Raw genomic sequence first — 13564 nt, forward strand, 5'->3', positions numbered from 1 at the left:
CCTCCGCCCCTTTCCTCTAAGACACTGGTGTTTAAATAGGCTGCACACAGACTCTGATTCATGACGAAGAATGATTGTTCAGCCAGTGGCTTTCCAAGACACGGCCCCCCCATCCCAGGAGAACCGTAAACGCTGAATTTGCAGCCGGCTCCGAGCCAGGCCTTTGTAACCCAGATACCAAAAGCTGGAGCCTATTCTCTGCGATGTTCTTGAGAACTGAAAGAGGTTTCTGGGGAAATCTGAAACCCGGCCCCAGCGGTGGCTGCCAGGGTCAGTGGGCAGAGGGGAATTGGGGCGGGGGAAGGAGGGGAGAATGGGTCACTCACTGTTTGACGGCTATCAAGTTTCAGTTCTCTGAGTACAATGGATCCTCAAGAGAAGCTGGCCAACACACGGTCTATCAAACAGGGAAGAGCAAATCTGACTCCATCTTAAATCTGTTCTTTTTTAACTTTTGTGTTTCCTGTACTTACTCAGGTCCTCTCTGCACCTTCTGTAAAAGAAGGCTGTCTCTAGCCTGATATATACATAGTAGTGCATCCTCAAGGCTCTTGACTTTCAGAGTGTAACAGCTTTCCATTCCTACAGAGATCAAAAGTTGCAAGACGGACAATAACATATGTGCCCGTTGGAGGTTTACAGGAACTCGGGGCCCTGACCCACTGTGGACAGCTGCAAAAACAAAGGATTCCAGCACCGAGAATTTTGCAACACCTAAGCACACTCTTCCTCCTCCTGCCTTTAAAAGTGCTTTGCTGACACCATTCTCGGAGTTAGGGGGCTTTTTTGAGCACAAGCTCCTGTTCTCCTTGCTTGGCCCTGCAATAAAACCCTTCTCTGCTCCAACGTCTGACATTTTTTAGTTTGTTTCGCCTCACCACGCGTCAGGCACATAAACGTGTGTTCAGTAACATCTATACGTAACAATAGCCCATCCTAAAGGAAATCAAACCCTGAATATCCACCGGAAGGAATGATGCTAAACCTCCAATACTTTGGCAACCTGATGAGAAGCGCCAACTCATTAGAAAAGGTCCTGATTGATGTTGGGAAAGATTGAGGGCAGGAGAAGAAGTGGGTAACAGAGGATGAGATGGTTGGATGGCATCACCGACTCAATGGACATGAGTTTGAGTAAGTGCTGGGAGATGGTGAAGGGCAGGGAAGCCTGGTGTGCTGCAGTCCGTGGGGTCGTAAAGAGACGGACACAACTTACCAACTGAACAACAACAAGATAGTTAACAATGCTGTACTGCTTACACTTAACATTTGATTGAGGGAAGATCTCATGTGATGTGTTCCTTACTGATTCTTTCCTTAAGTCATAGGAACACTTCAGGTAACTGTAACTAGAAATAAGCAAAAACAAAAAACTAGGAGACCACTTCTGGGTGTTCATTGGAAGGACTGATGTTGAAGCTGAAACTCCAGTACTTTGGCCACCTCGTGCAAAGAGTTGACTCACTGGAAAAGACCCTAATGTTGGGAAGGATTGGGGGCAGGAGGAGAAGGAGATGACAGAGGATGAGATGGTGGATGGCATCACCGACTCGATGGACATGGGTTTGGGTTAACTCCGGGAGTTGGTGATGGACAGGGAGCCCTGGCGTGCTGCAATTCATGGGGTCGCAAAGAGTCGGACACGACTGAGCGACTGAACTGAACTGATTCAGACATAGAGAAATACTGTAAATACTCCTTATATGTGGAATCTAAAAAAAAAAACAATGATACAAATGAACTTATTTAGAAAACAGAAACAAACTCACAGACTTAGAGAGATAACTTATGGTTCCCAGGGGGAAGGATGGGGGAAGGGACAGTTAGGGAGTTTGGGATGGACGTGGACACACTGCTGTATTGAACATGGAAAACCAACAAGGACCTGCTGTCCAGCACAGGGAACTCCGGTCAATGTTAAATGGCAGCCTGGATCAGAGGTGAGTTTGGGGGAGCGTGGATACATGTATATGGATGGCTGAGTCCCTTTGCTGTCCACCTGAAACTATCACAATATAGTTAATTGGCTACACCCCAATAGAAAATAAGAAGCTTAATTTTAAAAGTTTAATCATATACACATTACTATACATAAAAGAGGCAATCAGGGTCTACCGTATAGCCCAGGGAACTGTACTCAATACTCTGTAATGACCTATATGGAAAAAGAATTTTAAAAAGAGTGGATATATGCTGAACAAAATGTAAATCCTAAAGTGTGGGCTGATGGAAAATCCATGGGTCGAGCACAAAATACTGTTTCGGTCCTTACCAAGCTCAATGACCCTCTCCTATTTTGACATCAAAAGCAGTATCCGTTAAAGCCTGAGGTGTTAGGGAAGGGTTAAAACCATCACTGAAAATTTAAAGGAACAGGGACTATTAATTCCTTGCAACAGTCCCTACAACACTCTTATTTTGGGTGTAAAAAAAGTCAAATGATAAAAAAAAAAAAAAAGTCACATGAGAAATGGAAACTTGTTCAAGATATACAAATAAGTAGGGTCTAATCCTTATACTTTCGGAGAAGGCAATGGCACCCCACTCCAGTACTCTTGCCTGGAAAATCCCATGGGTGGAGGAGCCTGGTAGGCTGCAGACCCATGGGGTCGCTCGCTAGGAGTCGGACATGACTGAGCGACTTCACTTTCACTTTTCCCTTTCATGCACTGGAGAAGGAAATGGCAACCCACTCCAGTATTCTTGCCTGGAGAATCCCAGGGACGGCGGAGCCTGGTGGGCTGCCGTCTGTGGGGTCGCACAGAGTCGGACACGACTGAAGCGACTTAGCAGCAGCAGCAGCAGCAATCCTTATACTTTATTGTCTGAAATTCCTGAACGAACCACGTATTTTTCAGTCACTGATTTGAAGTTTGCTTTCTAGAGTTGAACCTACACTAAATCATCCTCTACCTATGACTTTTAAGGCAATTGACAGGATTTTGGGGCAGTATAGGCTATTGCCTTGGAATTTGGATTCCGGGTTATGGGGAACTTGCCCAGCCTTTATACCAACTTATAACTGAGAACCCGCAGGTCCAAACACAAACTGGTTTGGACCCCCTGAGACTCAAGAGTCCTGCTTTCAGCTTGCCCACAGGATCAGAGTTTAGTTTGTTACTGAAAACAAGGCTATGGCCACATTGCTTAAGGGTAATTGCTACTATTGTTTTGCTAATGCCTAAAGTTCCAAAGTTTACTAATGGGCAGAATCTTACGATACTGACTTCTCATGATGGAAGTGGGATCTTAAACTCTAAAGTTCAGAGCAACAATGCTCTACCTTTAAAGCTACTGAAACTCAAGGCGTGTCAAAAGCTCTAGGAATAGAATATCACTTACACTGTCCCTGGAGACCCCAATCTTCAGGACAAGCTAAAAAGGCTGATTACATTATTAAAAGGCATCTGTGTAAGCTAACTCGGTTTAAAGTTTTACTGATAGTTTTATTGGCTCAGATTGTTCCTAAGAAGAAGGGACTGTCTCTGTGACAGAATGCTTTTGTGAACAGATAACTGTCACAGATCCTGACGCCTTAAAATTAACTATATGAGTCAGCTTTCAGCTTTTCAACTGCCTCATCAATTGAAGGCTTCCCACGGTGGGTTTCTGCCCTTCAAGGAAAGGACTCTCCTCAACTCTGTCATGACAACTAACAATCCTAAGATGGACTGGTGTAACATATGGTACCTTAACTATGGGCATAATGTAACTTTTAATTCTGATTATGCTTTAACTTGGCTTAATGACTGTTTTGCCTTACATCTGTAACTGTATAATGTGGCTTGTTTGTAACCCTTTGAAAGCTTTTATGTCACAAATGGTTTGTCCCGGCTCCTTCGAGTGCCACAACCTCCTCCAACTTATCATCTTGGGGCCCCTGGATCAGAGACCCTCAACATAAGGGTCAGGAGAATATGTTGCCTCAACAATTTAGGGATGACGCCCCTCAATAGCAGGAAGCAGTTATGGAACGAAAATGACACCCCTTTCCCTTGGCAACATAATTCTCCTGAAAGAAAAGGGGGGAATAAAAGAATCAATTCCTAGGCAGACTGACTAAGTCTGGGGTCCCCGAGGAGGAGAAAGGGATCGGGGGTCCGCAAGAAGGAGATGGGTCTGGGGCTCTCGGAGAGGAGATAGGGGTCTGGAATTCTCAGGGAGGAGGAAAGGAGAAACGCCTTTTTTTTTTTTGCTACATTCCTTAGTCTTAGTCACATAAAATGTTTTTTTCTCTAAGCCTGGAACTAACGGTTACACAACAACCAACTCAGTTTAATTCTGCACCAAGGATTGTATAACCACAAGGTATCCTGCTTGAGGCCAGTTTCTCCTTCCTGAAAACCTTCTGACTAATCCTGATATCTCAGAATGTGTATTATGGGAGTGGGCCTGGTAAGACCTTTCTATTGTTAAGTTCTAATCCCCTCATCTTAAAATGTAAACTGTGGGAGTGGGTCTGGTAAAATTTTTTTACAACCTTGAAACATTCTTTTGATTTACTGTAATAACCAATTTAAAAAGTATATAACTCCCTTGCTAACAGTAGGAAGGAGGTCATTCTCCATCCCCTTCTGATGTCTATGTCAGAAGCTTTCTCAGTCCCTTTTCATACTTTAATAAAACTCTGCTACACACACACACCCAAAGAGAGTGGATATATGTAATGCATAACTGATTCACTTTGCTGCACACCTGAAACTACTGTTGTTAATCCACTAAACTCCAATTAAAAAAAATGTTTTTTTAATGTTTATCCAAACTTGTAGCTTCACAAGTTTATAAAACAGCCTCTGGTCTTGCAGCCATGAAATTAAAAGACTCTTACTCCTTGGAAGGAAGGTTATGACCAACCTAGACAGCATATTTAAAAGCAGAGACATTACTTTGCCAACAAAGGTCTGTCTAGTCAAGGCTATGGTTTTCCCAGTGGTCATGTATGGATGTGAGAGTTGGATGATGAAGAAAGCTGAGCGCCCAAGAATTGATGCTTTTGAACTGTGGTGTTGGAGAAGACTCTTGAGAGTCCCCTGGACTGCAAGGAGATCCAACCAGTCCATCCTAAAGGAGATCAGTCCTGGGCGTTCACTGGAAGGACTGATGTTGAAGCTGAAACTCCAATACTTTAGCCACCTCATGCGAAGAGTTGACTCACTGGAAAAGACCCTAATGCTGGGAAGGATTGGAGGCAGGAGGAGAAAGGGGACGACAGAGGATGAGATGGTTGGATGGCAGCACTAACTCGATGGACATGGGTTTGGGTAAACTCCAGGAGTTGGTGATGAACAGGGAGGCCTGGCACGCTGCGATTCATGGGGTCGCAAAGAGTCGGACACGACTGAGCGACTCAACTGAACTGAACTGGTTTGTATTTTTGGAAGGTAATTTGTGAGTAATAAATGTGACTCTCAAAAGGGTCTACTGACTCGGGTTCAAGTAGATCAGGGCTTTTTGCCTCAGGACAAACCAAAGCATCCAACTGTCCCTATCAATATACTGACTGGAGGTCTTCGGCATCCGATGCTTTCATCTGAATACAGAGAACCTCGTTCTTCGTTTCTTCAACAAGTGGCCTAATATTTTTATTACTGAGATGTCATGTGGTGCAACGGAATGAGCAGGGATCAGATGGAGTTTGACTCTCAGCTCTGTGGTTTATTAACTACGAGATGTTGCAAGACTAACTTAAGTCTTTCTCAGCCTCAATTTCTTTACCTTTAAAGGAGACAAGGGGAGGATAACACACTGTTTTTAAATGTTAAATCATAGCGTCTGCCCAGGAGTGGAATTGCTGGATCTCATGGTAGGTCTTGATCCCCTGGAGAAGGAAATGGCAACCTACTCCAGTACTCTTGCCTAGAGAATCCCATGGACACAGGAGCCTGGCGGGCTACAGTCCATGGGGTCACAAAGAGTCGGACACGACTGAGCAACCGAGCAGATCGCCAAGGGTACTTCTGCTTTTAATTCTTGAGGGGCCTCCACGCTGTTTTCCACACTGGCTGCTCCAGTCTACATTCCCACACACGTTGCATTTCTCCACATGGTCACCAACATTTGTCATCTCTCGTCTTGTTGATAAAAGCCATTCTGACAGGTGTGAGTTAATATCTCACTGTGGGTTTGATTTCCATTTGGAAGAGGTATCTGGGGTCCCATGTTCACTGCAGCATGATCCACAACAGCCAAGATACAGAAACAACCTCAGTGTCTGTCAACAGACGGATGGAGAAAGAAGATGCGGTAGATACATACAGTGGAATATTACTCGGCCATAAAAAGGGAATGCTGCCATTTTTCCACAACGGAAATGGGCCTGGAAGGTATTATGCTAAGTGAAGTAAGTTAAACAGAGAGAGAGACAAATAGTGTATGATCTCATTTATACGCAGAATCTAAAAAGGCTAAATTCATTTAAAAAAAAAAAAAAGCAAAATGTTGGTTATCAAGGGTTCTGTGTGTGCTGAGTTGTTCCATCACGTCCGACTCTTTGCAACCCCACATGCTGTAGCCCACCAGGCTCCTCTGTCCATGGGATTCTCCAGCCAAGAATACTAGAGTGGGACACCGTTCCCTTTTCCAGGAGATCTTACCAACAGAGAGATAAAACCCATGTGTCCTGCATTGCAGGCAGATTCTTCACCTTCTGAGCCATCAGGGAAGCCCTGTGATGTTTGACACTCAGCCACAACAGTGGGATTCAAGCAGTATAAATCACACATGGGTTTGACTTACAATGAGAAAGGCAGGATTTTTTTTTTTTTTTTGCCAAACTGCAAAGGTGACTTGGAAAGTTGGGTGTCAAGCCAAGCGAGTGATGAGAATGCAATTTAAAGATATTTTTTTAATGACAATGATGAAGGCACACTTTGAACAAGCTGCAAAAGTGACTTGGTAAAGACAACACAAGGCACCAGATGAGACGCTGGCAAACCCCGGCCCCCAGCCTCCTTTTATAAATACAACTTTATTTCAACAGAGCCACACCCCTTCGTTTACACATTGCCTGAGGCTGCTTTTGCACATGGCACAGGGAAGGCCAAAAATACTGGCCATCTGGCCCTCTGCAGAAGCAAATACAATGCAACATCATATACCTGCAACTGGTTTTAAAGGAGCAGAATGTGAAAGTTCTCAGCACAAGGAAAACATTTTGCAACTATATAAAGCGGACGGATGTTACCGAGATGTACTGGGGTGCTTTTTGTTTGTTTGCTTTTTGCTTTATATACATGTCTAGAATGACTTATGTGGCAAACCTGAAACAAAGATAATTTTGTGGTCACTTTCATCTCAGCAAAACATAAAAATTTAAAAAGAAAGACTGCTGACACTCAGGGGCTAAATGAAAGCAGAGAAGCTATAGCTTTTCCCAAGACCAAAGAAACAGACTGGAGTCAGACTTTCTATCTTAAAAGATACAAAGTTTTATTAAACAAACCTGGAATCAATGGTATCATTCCATAAATTAGACAGCAGTAAAATCTTCCCAGGATGTGTGTATATATATATATATATATATATACACAAAAATCACAGTGATTTTCATTGTGCAAGGAATGGAGAGGTGTAGAAACAGGCTTTTTTTTTTCTTTCTTTCTTTCTTTTTTAATCCACATGAGAAGCTGAGACGATCAGGGCGGGGCTCCCAGTATGACTCGGGCAGGAAGGTGGCACACCAGCCCTTGGACGCTTCATCCCTTGAGAAAGAAGGAACTCCGACTACCCTGCAGAGCTGGAGAAAGCGTCTCCAGGCGGTGAGCAAAAACGCTTCTGATCCCAGTTGCACAAAAACACATGTGCCATGAGTTTTACTTAAATAACACAGGAGTCCACCATGGAAGAGCAAAGAGAATATCAACAGAAAACGTCTCCAGACACAATAACTTAGAGGGAACGGTTATAGAATATTTCCTTTTGAGGATCAAGGATTGCATGTGGTAGTGACCACACGGGGTCAGCAAGAACCAGCTCCGTATGAAAACATGCCTCTTGGTGGAAGCATCGCCCACCACTCAACCTCCACCAAGACACAGACACACACACACACAGACTCAAATATATTATTTAAGACAATCGTACATGTGCTTTTTCTCTTTGTTCTTGGTGAGTCAGCAACGCCCACTCAAGCTGAACTGATTAGCCAGAAACAGGTTAAGAGTGTACAGTATACACAGTCTTTCAGCAGGTATAGAATACGCCAGGCAGACAGACCACCGGAAAAAAAAAAGAACACAGGTACCTCATTTCAACTCTCAATTGGGAGCGATCAAAGACTTGCACGGTGCTGTCAATTTTGTGATGCAAAATCAAAGGGCTGGGGACAAAAAGAAAAAAATGTCCAATCTTTCCTGCACGTGAAGCTACAGCCAAGATTCTGCTGTTACGATGGGGACTGAACACAGTCTGCAGGGTTCACCCAGGTGGGGGTGGCCCTCAGGCGCCTGTGGAGCAGGGCATCGGGGTCCCGCATTAACAGGATGGAGCCGAATCTCACAGCTAAAAGCAGTTGCGAATCAACAGGCAACGTAGGTCGTAGGTAGGAATGGCAAACACAACTCACGTCACTCAACCGCTTGGCGCTGCGGGTGGCCCGGATGGGTGGCCGGTTGGTCCTGACGTGCAGATGGAGAGAAGGAAACCAAACATCGCAGGAGACGGTGATGAAGAGGTGCCGCCAGACCTGCTCGAGGAGCCAGAACGGGAGGAGTTTTACAGCATCGTGATGGTGAGACGTGGACGCCGGTTATCTGGTTACTGGGGTTTTTTTTCCTTTGGATATTTTGACAAATCGACAGCAGAAATCATGGGTTTTTTTTTTTCCCCACTGCTGGCCAATGATATATGTCTGCTGAGCAGGATATCCCAACCGCCGTGACCACGGGCAATATGCCGTTATGATCAGCTAGCGTTTTATCTCATTGTGAGTTTTACAGATGGCTATCAAAGCAGGCTGGCTTTATTTTTCCCTGAGGAAAACAAGACCCACCCCGATCCACCTCTTCAAATCAATGTTTTTCCTAAAGACTTTATAAGATTTTTTTTGGGGGGGGGGGTGGATAAGGACCATTTTTAAAGTCTTTACTGAATTTGTGACATTGCTTCTGTTTTATATTTTTGGCTTTCTGACAGTAAGGCATGTGGCATCTCAGCTCCCCTGACCAGGGATTAAACCTACACCCTCCAACATTGGAAGGTGAAGTCTTAAACCACTGGACCACCAGGACGGGGGTCAGGGGGAGTCCCACGACTTTTTAAAGAGTATTGTCACTTAAGGAGATATTGCCAACTTGTCAAATGGCAGCAAAGAAAAAACCAGATCTCTCCTTTTCCAGTTCGGCATGTTGTTGACGGTGGCCGTGAACTTTCTTCAAAACCTTGCACCCCCTGATTACTTTTGATCCAATACTCAAACATAGCAGAAATGCCTCCAGGGATTGAACGATTTTCTGCTTGTATGCGGCCGTCCATGTGTTTAAGACTCATTTCGATCATGCCCAGCATTGCATGATGTCAGACCATTCAGTTTAGGGCCCAGCCACCAGATGACTAAATGGGCACCAGGGTGTCAAAGGTGAGGTGAACCCCGTCCGGCAGTGTTGGAACTCCTCTTTCTTTTCAGTCTGTTTCGCGTGGCTGGTGGTCAACGACCATGCTTTTATAAACAAGCAAGCCATCAATGGTACCTGAACCTTTGTTTTCCCTGCATAGTTCTTCAAAATTAAGGCAACGCATTTTCGTGCGTTCTTGTGCTATTTTCATCTCATAAATTAAATCCTAGAGAGGAAGAATGAAGCCAAAAAAATATGCATCGGGATCAGCGTGTGTCTTTACAATTTTTGTATTGTGTTCAAGAAAGGCGTTTCATTTATTTTGTATTTTATTAAGCATAAGGCTCCAAATAATAGTCATTTATTTTTACAGTCAGAGGACACAAGACTTAATGCTTTCCCTCGTGGGTCTGTATCTCTGTGCAGGTTTGCGCTGCTCATTAACCTTCTAACATTCCATGACGAAATAGTTCAGAAACGGCATGATAAAACTTTACTCCCAGTCGGCTCACCGTTTAATCCGAAGAGCGTGGTGACGGAAAAGTAAAGACTGCAAGTAATAGTTCTCTGGCAACATTTATCCAAGCGCACCCTTTGAAAGTAAATTTTTAATGAGTTGCCCATTGTAAGGTTTCTTTTACTTCATTTTGGAGTCACTCTCGCCAACAGGATGGACTGCTCTTTGAAGACGACGTCATTTATGAGAAGGGGATGATTTAGCGCCTTCAGCTCAAAGCTTTTAAAGGTGTCATGTCTCTTCGTATCTCCTTGAAGCACACACAGCGCTTGTCTTATGATCCAGGAGTTGTTGATCTGTTGCACAGTCGTGTCCGACTCTCTGCGACCCCATGGACTACAGCACGTCAGGCTTCCCTGTCCATCACCAACACCCAGAGCTTGCTCAAACTCATGTCCATTGAGTCGGTGATGCCATCTAACCATCTCACCCTCTGTCGCCCCCTTCTCCTCCCGCCTTCAACCTTTCCCAGCATCAGGGTCTCCAATGAGTCAGCTCTGCGCATCAGGTGGCCAAAATATCGGAGGTTCACCTGGAGCATCAGTCCTTCTAATGAATATTCAGGGTTGATCTCCTTTAGGATGGACTGGTTGGATCTCCTTGCAGTCCAAGGGACTCTCAAGAGTCTTCTCCAGCACCACAGTTCAAAAGCATCCATTCTTCAGGATGCAACTGGTCAAATCTGATATATACATGTATGTCCTTTGAACATCTGTGCTATGTTAAAAAAACCGTATACTTTTCCCAAACATCAGCTCTCCACACCCCTAGATGTGCCTGCAGAAGCGAGGGAAGCCCAAACTGGGAAAGACACAGCTTTCTGGCCCAGGACAGGAAAAAACAGTGTCGACAGCAAAGAACTCACCAGGTGACCCAAGAATCCCTGAGTTGCAGAGACCTGAGAGAAGCTGAAAGCTGAGGGTGCACCCAACCCTTTACACATCCCGAGGGCACACTCCACCTGCAACCCTGTGGTCCGAGGAGCTGAACCTTTCTGGGCAGGAAAAGGGAGGATGCGGGGGTTGAGGGATGGGGGGGTCTCAGAGGTCTAGTGGGTGATCCCCTGCAGCCACTGAAGGCTCTAGAACCGACTGCTTAAATGCACAGACCTCCGCCGGGCAAGGGCCTGGCTGGACCCTACGACCAGATTTTACACAACGGGTTTGAGCCACTCTTGTCTTTCCAGCTGAGTCCACAGAAGAAGCATGGCCCGTTTAGGTTTTTTTCACAGCAAAGGTTAGAATCAGAAAGCAGAAGAGAAAAGAGCGTAAAAAAGGCAATGAATGAGGGATAGGACGGACGCCAAGCACCTCCGACCACGTCCTGCTTCTGGGAAGACGCAAACTTAAACAGCAGCACGCTCACAGTGACACACTCAGCATCTGGCTTTCGTGATCAACAGGGTTCACAGTCTTCACCGGACCCTCGGGTCCAAAGGGAAACAAAGTTCACCCCGGGCTTTTCGGGCACAGGCCCGGCACGTCTGTCAAACCAGAAACACAGTGAACGCGGACGAGGGGAAGTGAAACCAAGCAGAAACAAGGAAGGTTCAAACGGCTCCATCGTATCCCTTCCATTCCTTGCTCTTCCCAAAACCAAAGGGAAAAGAAAAAGCACTTGCGTTAAGTTCCTCGAGCCAACGCTGAAAAGAGACTCTTCGGTATCGGGAGATGCGTTTTTGGTCGAGGGATTGAACCTGGAATGTGAATAGCTAGCCATCTCCCTACCGAGTCTCAAATTTTTTTAATGCCACAGACAAAATTCCTTGAAAAGCATTTGCGGTCAGTGGCTAGTCTTGGACGAAAATTCAAACTCACACCTCCTTCCTTTGCCTTCTGGTTTCAAAACCCCAGGCTAGCAAACACAAAGCACTAAACGTACTGGATGCAGACCGTCATAGGATATGACCATAAAATGAATATAAGATGATAAAAAATACGTATATCGTAACTTTTAAAATTTCGTCCAGCAAGAGAACAGATTCATTAAAAAAAAAAAGAAAAGCCTGAAACATAAATATAATCTCTGGAAAGTAGGAACATGTACATCACTACACAATTTCTGTGCTCCAAGCATACCGTCTTTTTTAATACACAGACACAAGCAAACGTGGGCGCGCGCGCGCACACACACACACACACACATACTCTGTGGTGAGCTCAAACTTTAAAAAGTCAAGTCTATGAGAAAAACGAAACAAAACCAAGATATTCCAGCTGGAACACACGAGGCTAAAAGCAGAAGAAAACCTAGAACCGAACGAATGTTCAGTGTGCCCTACTGTGCAGTTGATTTCCAGTAGATTAAATAATTCCAGGGCCACGGACGTCAACAGCTCTGCAATCTGTTTATACACATCCGGGCGTGTGCAAAGGCGGGAACACCCTTACTCCAAGAAGAAGATGCTTCCTCAGGTCTGCATGGGGGGCCACCGTGTGTCCCGGGCAGGCTCACATCACCCTGCGTCTGGCATGAAATAAAACAAAGCATTTGGTTACTTGTCTAACTGTTTATTCTTCTTCATCTTTTGTTGCCCTGTGTGGTCCATGGGATCTTATTTCCCCGATCAATGACTGAACCTGCACGCTGCACCCCGCCCCCACCCCCCGTTGGAAGCACGGGGTCTCACCCACGGGACTGCCAGGGAAGTCTGGATTCTGTTAGTTTCCAAAACACCTGGCTACCACTGTGATCTCAACAGCAATGGTGGCACAAAAGAAGCCAAAGATTCCTTGCACACTCTTATAGCAAAGACCCACAAGCCTGAATTCTACACAGCGAGAACGCCAGATAAAGCAAATTGAAAGGATTTTTAAAGGTGGGTTCCCGATGTTCCGTAGAACTAGCCCAACCTCGTCCACAATTTGAAAAGAGATTCAGCCCAGAAACAAAACTGTGCTCCCGTTTCTTGGTACTCTGCCACAGGACCTTACCATCAGAAAAAACATTTTATGATGAAGAAAACTACAGGGCCCAGACTCACAATCTAAGTCTGCTTCTGTTTTGTAAGTTCCACCCACAAGGAACCGCTGTATAGCCCGGGGAGCTCTGCTCAGTACTCTCTTATAACATATATGGGAAAAGAATTTGAAAAAGAAGAAATACATGTATGTGTAAAGAAATAAATAACTAAGAAACTTAAACAGAATTCAACTGATACAGGGCTTCCCGGGAGGCTCAGATGGTAAGGAATCCTCCTGCCAATGCAGGAGACCTGGGTTCCATCCCTGGGTCGGGAAGATTCCCCTGGGGAAGGGAATGGCAACCCACTCCAGGATTCTCGCCTGGAGAATCCCATGAACGGAGGAGTCTGGTGGACTACGGTCCACGGGGTCACAGAGAGTCAGACACGACTCAGTGACTAACAGTTTCACATACTTTCAACTGATATTATAAATGAATGAAATAAAAGACGCCTTGCTATTTCAAACACTTTCACGTACTTTCAACTGATATTATGAATGAATGAAATAAAAGACGCCTTGATATTTCAAAC

General features: G+C 45.0%; 1 protein-coding gene across 1 annotated transcript in view; it reads right to left on the reverse strand.

Moving 5' to 3' along the window:
* Window positions 1-7403: 7403 nt before the first annotated feature.
* The window catches only part of LOC145537810 (cAMP-dependent protein kinase catalytic subunit PRKX-like), a 54907-nt gene continuing 48746 nt past the window's right edge, over window positions 7404-13564 (reverse strand). Inside the window, exon 9 of the mRNA XM_081568684.1 lies at window positions 7404-12534. The gene's annotated coding sequence lies outside the window, so the exon portion shown is untranslated. The remainder of the gene's footprint in view (window positions 12535-13564) is intronic.

This window comes from Giraffa tippelskirchi, chromosome Y (assembly GCF_054371585.1).
Source record: "Giraffa tippelskirchi isolate mGirTip1 chromosome Y, T2T-mGirTip1v1.2.pri, whole genome shotgun sequence".
NCBI lineage: Eukaryota > Metazoa > Chordata > Mammalia > Artiodactyla > Giraffidae > Giraffa > Giraffa tippelskirchi.